This window comes from Phascolarctos cinereus, unplaced genomic scaffold, assembly GCF_003287225.1.
Source record: "Phascolarctos cinereus isolate Bilbo 61053 unplaced genomic scaffold, phaCin_HiC Scaffold_3;HRSCAF=262, whole genome shotgun sequence".
In the NCBI taxonomy this organism is placed as follows: Eukaryota; Metazoa; Chordata; class Mammalia; order Diprotodontia; family Phascolarctidae; genus Phascolarctos; species Phascolarctos cinereus.
This window is the reverse complement of record NW_027555736.1, coordinates 254,483,592-254,500,171: the sequence shown is the minus strand read 5'-3', so window position 1 is coordinate 254,500,171 and position 16,580 is coordinate 254,483,592. Positions and strand designations below refer to the sequence as shown.

Genomic DNA, 16,580 nt, shown 5'->3' with positions numbered 1-16,580 from the left:
AAAAAAGAAATCCATATGATAAAAAAGAACCAGAGGGCAAAATAGAATTAGAAAAAATACGGTGGTCATCTCTTCAAAGAAAACACCAAATTCAAACTTCCAGGAATATTATAGTCAAAATCCACAGCTTCCAGGTAGGTAAGGGGGAAAAAAGTCGTACAGGTAACCAGAAAGAATTCAAGTACTGAGGAGTGCAAGTCAGAATCACAAATAACTTAACAGCCACCACTATAAAGAAGTAGAAAGCTTGAAATAAACTCTTCCTAAAAGTTTACAGCCAACAACACCTTACTCATCAAAACTGAATAAAACACTAAATGGAAAAAATATGAATCTTCAATTACATAGAGGATTATAAAGAATTCCTGATGAAAAGAACAGAGTCCTGAAGAAACATTGAAGGTGAAATACAGGAGTTAAGAGAAAGAAAAATGCAAACAGGAATGAAAAATCTTGTTTCTCTGAAACCATCTCCTACAGACAGCCGGTGGCACAATGGATAAAACTTTGGGCCCGGAATAAGGAAAATCTGAATTCAAAACTGGCCACAGATATCAGCTTTGTAACTCTGGGGTGAATCAGTTCATTTTATTTTGCCTTGGTTTACCTAACTATAAAATGGGCATAATAATGGCACCTTTAGCATAGGATTATCATTAGGATTAAAAGAGACATTTGTAAAAAGCAGTTAGTACAATTCTGGGACTATAATAGGTACTGTATGGATGCCTTCTATGTTTTCCCCTCTCCCTGTCTTCCCTTGTCCTTTTGTCGTAAGCATAAACATAAAGACTAATCAGGGACAAACTTATTACATTTAAATATGGGGAGGTTGTGTCCCTATGGAAGAAGTCTAATTAAAAGAAGGTGAGAGTGGTTCTGTTATGTCGTAATGATCCCGAGAAGAATGGAGAGAGAAAGAAGAATATTCACCCAAGGGAGAAAGGAAAAGAAAGATTAGAGAAAACCATGTCACAATTAAGGTGTGCAAGTAACTATTTATATGAACAAAGTTTAATGTAGATTAAACTTAAAAGTTCACAGTGCATTCATTTTTCTCCCCTGGAGAGCTGGTGTTAAAAACCTTACCAGCACACCCAAGCTCACATCCCTCTGAGCTGGAGGAATTAAGGCACAAAATGGTCAGGCATGAGAAAGCCCCCTGAGTCTCCAGGATACTCCAAAAAGTCCCATGTTTTGTTTCTCAAGACTCATTGCATGTGGTGACACAGTGACACCACATCCCCTGGGGAAAATGTATATCTTCTATAGTATCTGGGGAAAGGTGTAACCTGAGCCTCAGATTGCAGAGACCTCCATCCCAGAGCAACCGAGTCTGCTGATCATTACGACATAACAGAACCACTCTCACCTTCTTTTAATTAGACTTCCTCCATAGGGACACAACCTCCCCATATTTAAATGTAATAAGTTTGTCCCTGATTAGTCTTTATGTTTATGCTTACGACAAAAGGACAAGGGAAGACAGGGAGAGGGGAGAACATAGAAGGCATCCATACAGTACCTATTATAGTCCCAGAATTGTACTAACTGCTTTTTACAAATGTCTCTTTTTATCCTAATGATAATCCTATGCTAAAGGTGCCATTATTATGCCCATTTTCTCTATCCTATTGTTGTCTAAACAATGCAAAAAATCAATTAAAGACAATCCCTGATTTTGAGTGTCTGCTGATTTCTGAAGTATAAGTGCTCAGTTGAAAACTTCACAATGACCCCTCTCATGCCAACAAAGCATAACCTGGATATAAGGGACCTTGAATGGGTTTGGTGGTATATAGTGCACATAGAATCTAATTACAAAGAGAATGAACAAAAAGTAGCTCTGTCAGCATGCGTAAGTGGCAAGAGTAAGCTCAGAAATTCCACAATAAGCATCTTAAGGTAGATCCAACATCTGGTGAAGATAAAAAATGACAAAATGCTTAGAGTGCTTTCCTAATTAGAAATGGCATTGAGAGAAGCTGGGAAAATAACAGCAACATAGAAAAGCCTAATGAACAATCTCTTGGTATTGAAGGAAGATTGGAGTGATGGAGAAGGATAGACACTGAGTGCCTATCAATGATATTTGGATTCTCAGTGTCACTAATCTTCCCCATGGTTTTAGAACTAATTTTGAGAGAAACCTTGCTGCAGCTCAGGGAGGGGACTCATCCCACTGGGAGGTAGTTACTCTTCCTCACACTAAAGAGGAAGACATGCAAATTGGGCTTCTCCCTCTAGGGATGAAAAGCAGCAAAAACCTGTGTCTGCAGCTCTGGGAGAGGAGCTTTTCTTCTGTGTGGCCTTTCTCTCCTAAGAACTGACACTGTGGGGCCCAAACAATGAGTTTTGGACGGAATGAAATTTTCCTCCTGACTCTTTTACGAGGTAGTTTTGTATTTTGTTTTTTGACGAAGGATACACTCTTTCAAGTGGTTTCTTTGTGTGACTATTGTCTTAAAGGACTCTTTATTTGCAGGTGTCCATTGTGATGTTCAGCTGGTAGAGTCTGGGGGTGATGTGAGGCAGCCTGGAGGATCTCTTAGCCTTTCCTCCAAAGCTTCTGGATTCACCTTCAGCATCTATTACATTAGCTGGGTTCTGCAGGCTCCAGGGAAAGGTCTCGAGTGGCACGCATCTATTTATAGTAACGTAGGAAAAACATTCTATCCAGACTCTGTGAAAGGCAGATTAACCATCTCCCTAAACTACAGCAACGATGTGCTGCAACTGCAAGTGAATTCCCTTAAAGCTGAGGACACAGCCATGTATTAGTGTGTAAGAGACACAGTGAGAAAAAGGAGTAGGAGAGCACACATAAAACTCCTCATTCAGACAGGCCACATGGAGAGTGACTTAGAGAGAGAACTCAAGAACACGGAGTACACTTAGAATAACCGGTGAAGCATGAGGCTGAAAAATTTGAAGAATCAGGCTGACAAAGTCTTCAAGGTCTGTGGATTCTTCCTAATTCACAGTGAATATCTCTCCCTTTCTATCTATCTATCTGTCTATGTATCTATCTATCTATCTATCTATCTATCTATCTATCTATCTATCTAATTTCCTTTGTGCTCCTGAGAATCTTTCCTATTTCTGTTGCTTGCAGGTATAGAGGGAAGATGTATCCCTTTAATGGCTTACATGTGTCGTCCATAGTGTCTTTGTAGTTGTGAAACATGATGCAGGTCAGGTATTACTGAACATTTATTATGTATCCCATAGCATTTTCATACATGTGCATGTGAAAAACATACCTACCTGTATGCACATTCAATACATACGTATATGTGTTTATACACTGACATATCTATGTTATATAGATGACCCCTCCCAATATGTATGTATGCAGATCTACATGTGTGTGTATGTATAGTTATATATATCCCATGTATAATCATAAACATAAGAGAAGATCATGATGCTTTAATTGGAGGGAATCTGAAGTTTCTTTTCAATCAGACCTCACATAATATCAATATTGTATCCCTTTATATTTTTCTTTAATCATGGATTTTAGGTAGTACAATAATTCTTAAATTATCTCTCCTCAATCTCTTTTCCAGGTCAGTTGCTTTTCTGATTAACTATTTCACATTTTCTCCTATTTTTTTACTCTTTTGGTTTTGTTTTATTTTTTCTTCATGTTTCATGCAGTCTCATGCACTTTTGAGAGTCCCTTGAATAGGAAGGAGGCCAAATCAATCAATATTTAAAGATATTAGCTCAGGCTTTTTCTTTATAAGGTCAAATACAAAAACTGAGGCTTAAAAACTTTGGCCACATGATGAGTACATGGTATTTATTGGAAAAGATTTTGATCTTGGGAAAGACTGAGAGCAAATGGAATAGGGGATGACAGAGAATGAGATGAGTAGATATTGTCATGTAAACAATGAGAAACAACTTGGAGAAAGTTTGAAAGATAGCAGACAAGGATCTGGTGTGCTATGCCAGTGAAGCATGAAGAGTTGGATATGACTGAATAGCTGAACAATAGTTAAATCGGTGAGAATTTATGAGATAACCAAATAACATATTATGGACAAAGAAAAGAAGAGAGCATAGGGCAGAACCCCATGGAACTCCCGTGATGAGAGGACATGATCTGGATGATGGGAGGGGAAGAGGAGAAGAAAACTGAGATAAACAGGTTAAGAACCAAGAGTGTGGTATCCCATAAACCTAGTAAGAAGAAAGTAACAAGGAGAAAAGAGTGCTCATGTCAAAGCAACAGAGAGGTCAAAGAGAATGAGGACTGAGAAAAAAGTGACCTCATCACATAAGACAGGAATAAAGGAGATAATTGTTGATGGCATATTAGTGATATGAAATGAAAGAGAGAGGAGAAGAGGGAGTTAGCAGAGAATGGCCTCAGTTTGTATTTATTTTGCTGTTGATTTTCTGGCCTAAAGAAAGTAATGCAAAAAATATTAGTAATGCACATTAAATTTAAAAGTTTTCTAAGTGCATAATTTTTTGGGGGCAGAAGGATGCTTATTAAACATTTTCTAGCATATAATTGGTTCAAAATGTCCTTAATTTTCAAATTCTGTCTTCAAAACCTCAAGGTTTCAAAATGAATCTGAGGCAACTCGGTACCCAGTGGATAGAGTGCTCAGCCTGCAGTTATGAAGACCTGAATTCAAATGCTGGCTCAGTCACTTACTACCTGTTAACAGTCATTTAGCTTACTATCTTTGACAAGTCATTTATCTGTCATTTACCTCAGTTGCCTCATCTGTATAACAGGGATAATAACAGCACCTACCTTCCAGGTTTGTTGTGAGGATTAAATGAAATAATTGTAAATTACTTAGCATAGTGATTGGTACAGAGTAAGTTTTATATAAATGTTAATTATTATTGTTATTATCTGTATTTTTGCTCTGGTATGAAGTCTCAACTCTGAAAACAAATGACTGAAGAATTATAAAGGTTTCGCAACTGCTGTTAATTATAAAAATGCTAAAGAGCTCACTCAGGTGATTACAAGCACAGTTAACTCTGAAAAATAAAATGAAATAAAAGCAAAACCAGTGGTCATAAGCAAAAAGCTTTCTATATTCTACTGGAGGATGGAAACTAGCCTCATGAGCCGAGGTTTCCTCTAGGAGGAGATCCAAGGAAGTGATGCTAAACCTTGATATATGTAGTTGTGGCTAGACAAAGAATCAAACAATGCGGTCAGCAACAGTAGAGAGGCAAGGTTGCCTAGTGACAAAAAGTCCATTCTTAGCAGGGCTTCATGCCTGGGCCTGTTGGTGCTTGCCTGAACTTACGAATTGTCAGTTCTGCGATTTAGTTGCAGCAGAGTTCATCCAGAGGGTGAGCACAAAGGACTTTTGTTATGGAAGTCTCAAGACAGAGCTTTCTTGTTGGTCCTTAGCTCTGGAAAACAGGGTGTCTCCTAAGAGTGAAAAAGGAGAGCAGTAATAAAAAGAGAAGGGTGTTTTTTGCATGGGGATACTGACAGAAGGAGGAAAACCAATAATTCTGGTTCCTTTGAGTCTTTTGGAGTGTGCCAATGAGAGTGACACAGTACATACCATAACATCTCATTTGTTGGTGTTTTTTTTATTTCCTTTTATAACACAAGGATATGTTTACTGTGAAGAATTTTCCTATGCTACCTTTCCTTTTAAACATAAAAGAATTCATGATCTTTATTAGAGAATGTTTGAGTGCATTTGCACTAGTGTATATCCTATAGTATAAAGGGAGGAATCAGCATTTTTCGAGACTTGTCTAGGCAACATAATGAGCAGGAATAGACCCATTTACATTACATCTTAATGTCCTTTTGAAGGAGGACTGAACTTTGAAAGAAAAGGGAATAGGGAAGCTCTGAGTTTCCAAGATAATGATTAGCTAGAAAAAGCATTTCTCACATTCCCCCATCTGGTTCTAATGAGACGTGTATCCTTCTCAATGAATCACTAACTGATATGGTCAACACTTCATCAAGGGGTTTTGGGGACTTATGACAATAGGGGACAGGGGAAAGAGAACAGCATTTTCAATTTAAAAGGGTAAGTACCCCTTAGTAATACAGATGCAGAGACCCCAGGGAAAAAATAAAAATAAATTGTCCATTTAAGGATTCAGAAGTGTCTTCTTGTACAGCTGTCTTGTGTTCAGGACATCATCTGATGAAGTTTCCTGGTTGGAGTATTGCCAAGTGATCTCCAGCAGACTGTCATCTTAAAACATCTTGTGGAGAGAACTCCTCTTTCTTTGTTAAAAGTTTCCTACAAAATTGATCCTAATACAATTTTAAATGATCTTGCTAATAACCAGGTCAAAGTATGCAAGTTAACTCACCTTTATCTGTAATATTATAAAATCAAAATTGGAACGTTGACCAAGTGACATGTTGAAAAACTCAAATAAAAAAAGGAAAATTAGAACACAGTTTTCATACTTCACAACTTGACTTTCATTCCACCATCAGGAGGATAAGATTCCATTAAGAAATTAATAACAGAATGCTGTTCATAAAAAGATGGACTCTAATACATGCATCATACATTGAGTGATCAATTTTAAAACAGTACATATCAATAAAAAAATTTCAACTTCTGGTCACGTTCAAATAAATAACCCCTAGTTAAAGTAGATTTCCTTGAAGGCATGTACAGGAATACTTGATTTAACCAAATAATTTTAGCTGAAATTTCCATTTATGGCAAAACTTCAAAGCTCATGGGACATGGTTCATGAAAGAATTTGTTTTGCTTAAATATACATATGTATAACAAGGGTTCTTATAGGATAGATTTTCATTAATTGAAAAAAAATAGAAGAAAAATGGGTGAAATGTAAGCTCTTCTATCCATCATTTGAAGCCTTTTACAACTACCTTTCTACCACTTTTGTGTTTTTACAAAATACTCACTATATCGTATTGCTGTTCCATACACAAAACACCTTGTCTCCTAACTCTGCATTTACATTTCTTTTCCCCCTTGACGGGAATGTACTACTCCTAACCTTCATTTCTTGGAATCCCCAGTTTCCTTCAAGACCAAGTGAAAATGTTAGCTTCTATATAAAGCCTTTTTTGATCCCCTTTGATACTCGTGCCCACATTCATCACACTGCTATTTAGCATATATAGATACTGTCTACATCATTAAAATGTAAGATGAGATGCTTGAGGGCAGAAATGATTTCATTTTTGTCTCTGTATCTCCCCTACTTAAAAAAGAAATTTTGGCGTATAAGAGTTCCTTAATAAATGTTTGATGATTGCCTCTGTTTTTTTTTTTATCCTGTCACTGGCAAATATGGTTAACTACTTATTATTGTAGATATTTATTGTGTCTCAGTAGGGATGACAAGTGCTAGTAAAAAAATAGAGAGAAACTGTGTATTCCCCATATTTTTCCATTCTCTCTACTCTGTCTCTAACATTGAGCCCCAAAGTTAAAATTTACAAAGTCTAGAGAGAAGTCACATCTCCTCTGATCCTTCAAATCAGCATCAAAACATCCAGTTTTCACCCCTACTCCCCAATCCTATAGTTACAGAGAGAAATGGAAGTGATGGTGGCAGTGTTAATTCTTTCAATGGAAGTGTTATGCACTGTGAAGAGCACTGGATTTTGAGTCATTCCTGGAAAGGAAGCAGTGATTACAAAGATTCTGTATGGCTTCATACAGAGTAGCTGACATCAGACTAATATAATTTCTATTTTGACAGAATCAATGAACTAGTATAGAGGGAGTGCTGTGGATATTGCTTTTCTGTATATTAACAAAGTCTCTCCTGCCATTTTTGTGAGGAGGCTGGAAAGATATGAATTAGATGATAACACTATGGATTCAGAGCTGGTTGGTTGACCTGATTCAAAGAGCAGTTGTCAAGGGTTCATTGTCAATGTGGCCAGAGATTCTAGTGAAGTGCCCAAAGAGTCTTTGTTTTACCCTGTATATTTAGCATATCCATGAATGACTTGAGAATACAAAACTGGCAGGAGTAGCTAAGATAGTAGATGACCGAGTAAGCATCTGAAACATTCTTAAGTTGATTTTTTTCATCCTAACTTACAGAGAAATATATTTTACTTATATAGGGATCATTTTTCACTTTCATGTAATTGATTTTTGCTCCTCTCCTGGCAGAATGTTTTTCTCTTTTTACATACTTATATTCCCAACCACTTATTCTTTCTTTTTATCTTTGGTGAGATTTACCACCTGGTTTCAAGTTTTTCTGTGCTGCCAATTTTGTCTGTCATGCAGGAGATAAATCCAACATTTCCCACGCATTTCTTTCTTGCTTCATTAGGAAATATTTTGCTGTGACTCTATGCTGTCATTTCCCATGAGATCTTGAGAATTCATAGAGCCTTCTGCTGAATCTTGTATTGATTAACTTTTTTTTGTACTTCAATATTTATTCATTGTTTGAAATAGTTTATGTGTCCTAGTGGCTATATTTTCTTATCTTATTAATATATTCCTTACTGGGTTTATTTGTGAGTTTTCTTCTTATTGAGATCTTTGATAATTTCAATCTTGTTTTCATTATCTTTGTCTGTCTATCTCTCTATCTCTCTATCTATCTATCTATCTATCTATCTATCTATCTATCAATCACCTTCTAACGCGCCTTCTGCTTTGGTAGTAAATTCCCATATGTCTAGATATCAGAGCTCTGCTTCTTCCTGTACAAGAGCAATTCACATTTCAATGGCCTTAGGCTTTGCCCATGTAACTTCTGAAGGGAGAAAATGAATGGCATCAACTGGATGTCAGGACCTTTTGCTTTAGACATGATGGAGTCCTATACATTTGGCGTCCTATTCAATTTCCCTCTCTTCCTTAGCTTTCCAGGACCACAGCATGCTGCCATATTATTCGAAAGAAAAGAAAAAAATTAAATTTTCGGTATCTCCACCACTGCTGCCCAGTTTGGAATGGGAAGAAATTAGTGCTGTTGTAAGCCTATGGGTCACATTGTGCCACCCCTCCATGGAGCTAGGAGCTGGTATGAGTGGGAATTCTGAGGGAACATGTTGAGGATTAGAAATTATAAACCTTTTCTGCTGTTAGTTCATCAATTTGCTGCCTCGTTAGAGAGATTAGCATTTATATGATGCTGATAGCTGAAATTGCTTTCACTTCTCATGCATTCTTGTTATATTGAAAACATTTGAGAAGTTGTGAGGACTGGAGAAGATAGAGATTCCTTCATCTTGTTGGTCACATGACTAAGAATGTCTGATCAGATTTTGATGCAAATTTCTTTATATTCTTGTTGAAGGAAATGTAAGGACTTTTTTCCCTGATATCAGGAATAAATTTGTGATTCCAATGTAGCATCCCTGTCTTAGCCTACTCCTCCTAGTCACTTTTACCCCAAGTAGTTTGTAAGTCCATACTCATGGGCCCAAACCAGTTGACACAATTAGTTCAAAGTAAAGACAAAAGTTATAGTATGAACTTTCTAACTATAACCATGAGGCACACTTTCCCACAAACACACACAGAGTCAGGGTGAAGAATGGGTACATGCATAGAATGTGCTAATTGAAAGACACATATGAAGAATACACATGGTGAAGTCAACTCAAGTCTCCACCACTTGAAAACCTTGACTTCCTCTTTCTTATTTTGAAATTTCCACATTTCTCTTTGTGGAATAGTATCTTTGCTGGACTGGTCTTACAATTGTATCTCCTGGACAACATTTTCCTTAGCTCAACTTTTGGCAGAAGAGCTGACTCTCTCTCTGTTTACAACTGGCTAGATTGCTTTTTTATATCAACCAAGGGACATGGCTAATCTAGACCTTGCCCATGTAGCATCAGTTGCCTTCATCGTATGACCAAGGACTGTACTCTCAGGCTCATTATAATTGTTCATGTCAACTAAGGGAGTAAAAATAAAATAAACATTTCTTTAAATTTCCTTACAAACAGTGAATGGGACACTCTTAAATTTTGCAACGGGTATCTGTGAATAGGACACATAGGGTGATCTGAAATGGGAAAAGTCTAAAATCTGAGACCCTTATACTAGCATGTGTGAAACAGTGATTTATGGACTCAGCACTTGAAGAGGAGTATTCTGAACTTTTCTCTTCTATAGCCATTGATCTCCATTCACAACTTAGAGTTGTATTATAAATTATCCTTAATTTAGTAAGCAATGGAATAAGAAGGAAATACATCAAATGTAATCACAATAGCAGGTGAGAGAAACAAAAAGACATGGCTGAGACCCTCCTGCTCTGTGAAAGATTCCATGCTATAATGGTGACCAAGAGAGGAATTAGGCTTTTTTCCCCAGGAATTGAATCCTTCAAAATAGTGATGATCTCTAAAAGTTCTCTGGATGTAGCTCTCTAAAAGCATAAGGATTCTGAAATTACAAATCCCTCTTCTGGAAAAAAAAAAAAAGGGAAAGTGGAAGTGAGAATGAAAAAATGTGGCTGAGTATACAATTAAATTTACAGTAGGTGGCAGTGGAACTCGATATTCTGGGAAGCTGCCTCTAGTAAGGTAATGGGGGAATATAACTGGGATTGTGGATAAATAATTTGAATGAAATGTAATTTTAGGTAAAGAGAAACAAAAAGAAGACTCAGAAAACCACATAGGTGCCAAGAATCCAGAGCAAGAGACCCTGAGAAGAAAGGGATTCATAGAACAGATTCAATCTGTTGAGAACTGGAAATGTAAGATGGTTGAGAAGCTTTGACAATCAGAAATGAGACTAAGATTGAGAAGTTTATTAGGAACACAAAAAGGCCAACTACTACTACTACTACTAGTCTCAGACCCAACTGTTTAGAGTTATTGAGGTGATGTGGTATGATTGATACTGAGTCAAAACCATCCACTCTGGGAGCCTCAGAGTCACCAACATTCCCCAGTGCTTTGGAAGCAGCTCTAAGAGAACTTTCTCTCTGAAGTTCAGGAAAGAGACTTCTCTCTGGGAGGAAGAAGATGTTCTTCTTCTCTTTGAATAGAGTAAGACATGCAAATTGGGTCCAACCCTACTGGGATGAAAAGCAGCCCCAAACCTGTACCTGTATCTCTGGGAGACAAGATCAAGCTCTGTGTGTCCTTCCACACAGAGGACTAACCTAGAAACTCACCATGAAATTTAAGCTGAACTGGAATTTCCTCTTGATTGTTTTCCGAGGTATTTTTATAGAGAGGGAGGGACAATGTGAAGTGACTTAATGTGATTATTGACTTTAATACAATGTCTCTGTATTGCAGGTGTCCAGTGTGATGTGCAGCTGGTGGAGTGGGGAAGTGATGTGAGACAGCCTGGGGGTTCTATGCATCTCTCCTGCAACGTTTCTGCCTTTACCTTCAGTAGCTATTGGATGAACTCAGTCTGCCAGGCTCCAGGGAAGGGGTTGCAATGGGTTGCAAGAATTAGCCCTAGTGGAAGTAAAACATGGTATGCAGACCGTGAGAAAGGTTGATTCAGCATCTCCAGAGATGATGGCAACAGCATGTTATATCTACAGATGAATTCCGTTAATACTGAGGGTACTGCTGTGTATTACTGTGCAACAGACACAGTGAGGAAAAGGAATGTGAGACTATAGAGAAACTTCCCCTGAGGTGCCATTGAGTCCAGAAAGGGGTTGGGCTCATGATACACATAACAGAAGGGACCTAGATCTAGCAACAGGTGTAGAGAGAATCTCAATCATTTCCATTTACAGCCTGGGTTGTTTTTTCTTCTATTCCAGCAGAAAGCAACTTTTCCAGTAGCTAGCCATCAATCTTAATGCCTGACTTTAACTCCCATTGCTACCCCATATTTAATTGGTCATTATGTCTTGTAAATTGTACTTTCATCACATATCTAGAATACTCTTCCTTCTCTCCTCAAGGTACCACCAGCACCAAGGTAGGCCCTTATCAGCTCAACCTGGATTATTATGCTAGTCTGCTGGTTGTTCTCCCAGCCTCAGTACTCTCTTCACTCTAGTCCATACTAAATTTAACTCTCAAAATTATCTTCCTAAAGCACAGATAGGACGATTTCCCTCAAAATTCCAGTGACTCTGTATTACCTCCAAAAGAGAAAATATAAAATGGTATTTGCCTTTTGCAACCCTTCATAACACAGCCCCTTCCTATCTTTCCTCTCTTATTCTACCTTGCTTCCTTCCTTGTGCTTGGCAATTCAGTGATGCTGACCTTCTCACTGTTCCTTTCACAGGAGATTTCATTTCCCTACTCCATGTGTTCTCACTGGTTGGAATTCTTCTCCTGGGTCAGCTAGGTGGTTTAGTGGATACAGCACCAGCCTTAGAGTCAGAAGGACCTGAGTTCAAGTCTGGTCTGGGATACTTGACATTTCTTAGCTGTGTGACCCTGGGCAAGTCACTTCACTCTGACTGCTTCCCTGCCCGTCCCCTCTTCCTATCCCCTCCCCCCAAAAAAGAAAAAAGGAATTCTCTTCCTCATCCCTGCCTCTCCTCCCTTTTGGCTTTTTTCAAATCTTACCTGAAATTCTGCCCCCCTCGTCCTTCTCCAATCCTAATTCCAGTGTCTTTGTGCTGGATATATCCTGTATACATACACACACACACACACACACACACATATGCACACAAATACACACACATATATACTATATATATTTTGAGCATAATTATTTTCATGTTGCCTCTCTAAACGAGACTAACCTCCTTAAAAACAGGGACCGGTTTTTGCCTTTATATCCCCAGTTCTTGGCACCCTTCCTGGCAAATTGTACGTGCTTAATAAAAGCTTGTTGTTCATTTGACCTTCTGTTTCTTCATGAATGAGCCTCTCCAACATTGCTGAGATGTGTTTTATCCATGATTTCCATGTTAGGTAGATAATAAGTAATTTCTCTGACATTTCAACAGATTAAGAAAAAAATCCTCATTACTATTAAATATTGTGGAAAGTTAAATTCAAGAAAAATGTAAACTAAGGCACATTTCTCTAAGCAAGATAACATTCTATTATCAAGAATAATAACCTGAGAATAAGATGGTTCAATGGCTGCCTCATTCTCCAGTCAAAGATGCCAAGGAGAGCTTCCCTTTGAGAGGTTTTTGGCAACTACAGAACAAAAAACATAACAGGATAGGTGATATCATGTGCTTAAGGGCAACATAATTGGTTATATAGCTGAAGTTTGGATAACACCATATTGGTTCGAAATTGGGTGTGTAGCAACAACCCTGCTTCTCTCCTTTTGGTGACTAAGAAGGGGTTATTGATTGAGTCCAGTTGTAAGGCCCAAGACAATGGCCCAGAGTTACTTGGACAGCAAACCAGACATCAGTGAAGGATTGAAGGTCTTGTAAATATATTAGGGCCAACTCCCCTGTGGCAGACCATATCTTCCCAGGTTACCAGAATTTCTTGACGCAGGAATAGAACAGTAGTAAGCAAGAGAACCTGGATTTCTAAACTTAACCCATCACAGGACAGCAGAATTCTGAACTAAGTCTAGAGACAGAGACTAAGAAGTCAGTTACTGGACAAAAGCAATAGGCTGTAAATAGGATAAATAAGAAAATGATACAGGATCTGATGAGGTGGGATCTGAACTCCTAAAAGATAAAGATTATGTCTTTGGGATCTGGATTCCAAAAACGAAAATTCCTGCAATTTCCCACATGTTCAAATCTCTAGTTCTTCTGAGGCTTAAATCTTACCAACTGGCCTTTCATTATCTTCTATGCCCAATCTCACAATTCTCTGTTACCCTATAACTAGCCTAGCCCTCCATTGCCTTACCTCCCTATTCCACTTCACACTACCCCCAGCCACTTCCCACCTTTAATCCTATTTGGACTCCATTCTCCCTTGGTCACATGGTCCAGGTCCCTGGCATTCTGTTACCTCACAGGAACCCCAGCTTAATGGCCACTCTCATATTGATCCTTCTCAGACCCCCTCCTCCAGGTACCCCAGACTATTTGGCCACTCTTAGATCCCTTCCCCAGTCTTTCTATATATAAGATCCATCTGTCGTACTTAAGGGACTCAGATTCTTAACATCTGGCCCAGTTATATTAGCAATACACATGTGTAGATTGCTTAAGAGTCTGTCCAATCTGGCAGATTCTTTAAATCTCACTCGCCCGAATGTTCTAATATACCATGACATTGGCTGAAATTGAATTCATTTGAACAGGACCGGTGTTCTGATTTTGGGGTCCCAGCTCTCCACCTCTAAACCTCAACAGATCCATTTTAATTTTAATTTTCTCAGTATTATACGCATACAGAAATCTCACATACATTATGTGCAACATATAAAAAGTTTGAGAGGCATTTTCTCAGTAATTAATCATTTTATTAATAATGCTAGCATGTTATTAATAAAAAGATGGCCATTTGGCCATCACTCTTTGAAAAAAATACATCATGGAACCCATTCAATGCCCATGGAAAAATGTGTGTTTTTGAGAGTTTGAATCAACTCTGATTGGTCAACAATGAAAGAATGAATATTATACTAAGACAGGGATTTATTCTACTGAGGATGTGGGGATGTGATTCTAATCACTTGGGTTTGGTCAAAGAGAATTATTTGGATTCATATCCTCGTGTGATAAAAGGAGAACCCACATTTTCCCAGACTTGTCTGAGTAAAACACAATGGGTTTCAATCCATCAATTCACCTAACTTTACCTTTCGAACAGATCTGAGTTCTCCCTCTCAGTATTAGCCCTTCAAAGGCTGCCTGAGTAACCCACAGGAAGTGACTTGTCAATGAGGAAGTAGAAGGGCAAAATCTTGGCCCTATTTAAAGAAATAGTAATTAAATGTAAGTGAGAAATAATTATTTCTCTCAAATGCATAATCATGACTGTACACAGAGACTAAAGAGTGTCCCATTCATCACTTGTAAGGAAATGTAAATAAATGTTTCTATTTTTCTCCTTTGACTGATGTAAGAAATTTAATCAATCATTGTGAGGAGATTTTTGGACTTTCAATCATGAATGAAACTGACATTACATAAGGAACTTCTAGTGATTGACTGACCAACATAGCCAAAAAGTATTAAGGCAAATGGGTAAATGTTGATAGAATAACTTATTAAAATATATTTAAATTTCTTTTTTGAAAGTAAGGAAGATCTAGATGTTCCTCTGAGATGCCCCTTCATCGAGGTGCTTTGGGTTCCTGAACTCACCACTAAGCAGTGACTGCCTCCCCAGCTCCATAACAGGAAAGTTTAGAAAAGATTTTCAATGTAATCATCATGATCAACACCTTGGAAAGCGAATATCCAGCTCATTCAACCTCAATGAAAAGACAGAAACTTTACTTCTGGTCACTAAACAGTATTCATAATGTGTGTTCATGGAGGCAGATACTCTGGTACTGGCAAATGTTGATGAGATTTTTGAGAGAGAGAAGCTATTGGCAGCACCATACGCAGACTGGTCTGACTGTTTCAATTCTGGAGTCTTTGTTGATCTTCCACTGAAATACACTATCAGCTGTTACATATGGCTTCTGAACAGGGCAGCTTTGGTGGTGGGGGTCAGGGTTTGATGAACATCTTCTTTAGCTGTTGGGCAAGAAGAAATATCAGAAAACACCTGGCATTTATTTATAACCTAAGCAGCATTATTATATACTTCTACCATCCAGCACTTAAGGTCCTTGGGGCAAAGGCAGAATTCATGCATCTCCTGAGATGAATCAAATTATGGAATTATACCCTAACCCCCAAATGAAAAGTTGCAGGAATGACGTTCATGACCCCATTATGACTCACAATTCCTCACTATTTGTTGGGATATCTTCAACACCAACATTTTACCTTTCTCTAGCAGTTTGGTGTTGGCAATGATACCTTCACAGAGAAAGTCCCAGATGCAATCTCACATATGTCCATTGGGAACCTCAACCCTCCCTCACAACCATTTTTATCCTTGGGTGAACACAAGGAGTGGTGGGAGCAAGGCCAGGCTGATTCCATGGGAGCAAATTCCTTCAACAATATCAAGGAGAAACTGGACATTTAACTCCACTAAGAACATCACAATTTTCTCTGTGCAAACATTGGTAACACAGGACTGGTTCTAGATAATTTAGCATCTAGAAAAAGTGTTGCATATGGTTCATTATAGTTGCTAGTGGCTTTGACTAAAGCTTCTCATTTGTAGGTTTATAGTACTAAAGTTGAAAATCGGACAGAAGTCAAGAAGTAAAAAGCTCATTTTCTGGTCAATTAATTGCTGAGTGACTCCTCACATGATCATTCAGAGAAAATTTAATAAGTTTTTTATTTAATGTGAATCACAAATAAATTTGATGAGTGGGAATGAAGTTATTAAACTATGGACCTCAGCTCCTGAAACCTGAAGAACAGGGCTTTGCTCAGTTCTCTTCATAAAAATAAATGGGAAATGCACTAATATTTGCCTTCCTAATTTTCTGTAGTAGATAGATATTTTAGGATTGATCAGACACTGCCCTAGTGTCCCAATTCTTCTTTTATTGAATAGCAAAGTAATACTGTCAAATTGAGTCACAACTTTAATAATTGTTACCAGAAATGATGGTACCCTTTTAATCTCTCTTTATAAAAAA

General features: G+C 37.9%; 1 pseudogene; it reads left to right on the top strand.

The window, feature by feature from the left end:
* Nucleotides 1-15,077: 15,077 nt before the first annotated feature.
* On the top strand, nucleotides 15,078-16,218 carry LOC110203677 (glycogenin-1 pseudogene; annotated as a pseudogene).
* Nucleotides 16,219-16,580: the final 362 nt, after the last annotated feature.